Source organism: Echinops telfairi, unplaced genomic scaffold (genome assembly GCF_000313985.2).
Source record: "Echinops telfairi isolate 266 unplaced genomic scaffold, ASM31398v2 ScPeMD7_5;HRSCAF=22, whole genome shotgun sequence".
Taxonomy (NCBI): Eukaryota; Metazoa; Chordata; class Mammalia; order Afrosoricida; family Tenrecidae; genus Echinops; species Echinops telfairi.
The window spans coordinates 23,264,264-23,266,200 of NW_022103901.1; the positions used below are offsets into that span (position 1 = coordinate 23,264,264).

Below are 1,937 nucleotides of genomic sequence, written 5' to 3' on the forward strand. Positions count from 1 at the left end.
TCACTAGGAGAGTAAGGTAGTGGGCGATCATTTTCTAAGAACTGGTTGACTAATGAGCAGTCATCAAGAGAGAGTCTGCTTCTTGGAACACGGCAGGCTCAGTTAAACAGATGCCCCTTCCATAAAATACCGACTATAATTTTTTCTTATTTTATATACATACTGAAAGTAAGATCTGATCATTTATAGGCCTCATAATTATGAGTTTTACATCATGTAACAGGTGAGAAAATGAAACCAATATGTCTCTGAAGAGCCTGGACTCACAGAGAGTTAAGTTATCCAAGAAAGGGAGACAAGGTATGAGAAGAAAGCTTGTCCCTGTATAAGGCTCCAGACAGAAAAATATAAAAGCAGATTTCTTTGAGAAACTGGAACCCTATACCTGCATTGTTTTGGGTCCAATGATATGATACCAGATAGAATTAAATATAAAACCGCTCTGGAGAAACTCATCCACAACCCAACTTCATAGGAGTCCTACAGGAAAACAAAAGTTGAGAATGAGCCAACAAACAAAATGCTAAAATGCAGAAGGAGATAAAATACCTTGAGCAAAATCAGCAGACAAAATAGACATAAGTTGGGGACGCTAGGAGCCATCACTGTGCAGCCCATGCTGCAGCAAGCATCTTGCTCACCGGTACACCAGGGGTTGGAAAGTCACACCAGGGAAGAACTTGCATCACTATCAGGATGGAAATACATTCATGTGGGTGGTTTAGCTACAGAAGGGCAGTTGTAAGATGGCTATGATGAAGAGTATGGCTGTACCATTTTAGATGAAGATAGAGGAGTTGATGAGTTAGAAACCAAATGAAAGAAGGTGGAGTTACTATTGATTACCATGGTTGTAACTTCTTCCCTGATTGCTGGTTTCACATAGTTTTTGTGCTGAGAACAGATAACAGTGTATTGTACAAAAGGCTTGAAACAAGGGGTTATAATAAGAAGAAATTGCAAGACAATATTCAGTATGAGGTTTTTCAAGTTCCGTATGAAGAAGCCATGGCATCCTACAAGGAAGAAACAGTACATCAGCTATCTAGCAACAAAAGGGAAGATCTAGAGAATAATATAAACCAGATATTAAAATGGATTGAACAATAGATGAAAGATCATAGCTCTTGACTGTCAAGACTAGCCACATGATGGTCACTCTTACCCCGTCATAGAAATAGTCCAAGCATCAGTAACAGTTTCATATTAAAATCGTGTTGCAGGACTAGCAAGCGGAAAGTATCAAAGGTTTATGCCTGGCCTCTTTTTTTTCCATGAGAAAGCAAAACCATTTAAAATATAATGAGTATGACATTATTTAGGGCTGAGAGTAAAAGACTGCCATTGTTTAATGCTTCAACTGTTAAAGGATAAATAAATCTAAGTGGGTGAATGTCTGCTGAATTTATTACAAAAGAAAATTAAGGTGATCTTTTAAAATAAAACTCCTGACTTAAAAAAACCCCATAAGTATAGATAAGCACCTCAAGAATAACTTATATATAAAAATAATCTAAAATGACTGTAAATACAGAAAAAAGTATTAGAGATAAAATGTTCTTTTTTTTCACAATCACTAATGAACCACAGACAATAGGAAGATAAAATAAAAAACAGCTTCTAGAAATGAAGAGAAGAAGAAATTAAATAAGGGGTTTAAGAGATTTGAATGGGTTGAAAAGTGAATTGGTGAAACTTCTGTGTTTGGTAGGAGTACACTGGTGGTTTAAAACTTGCTAAAGTCAAGTATAAAAACTTGACACATAGAGGAAAGAGCTAGGAGGCAAAGGGCATTTATAGAGGTCTAAATAAGGCATGTGCATATGTAAATATATTATTTATGAGGATGGGGAAATAGATCTATGTGCATATATTTATAGGCTTAGTATTAAGGTAGCAGATGGACATCGGATACTCCCTCAATGCAAGAATACTTT

At 36.1% G+C, this 1,937-nt stretch overlaps 1 pseudogene; it reads left to right on the forward strand.

Annotated features, from left to right (window-relative positions):
• Positions 1–242: 242 nt before the first annotated feature.
• Positions 243–1,131, forward strand: LOC101659431 (annotated as a pseudogene).
• The last annotated feature ends 806 nt before the right edge of the window (positions 1,132–1,937 follow it).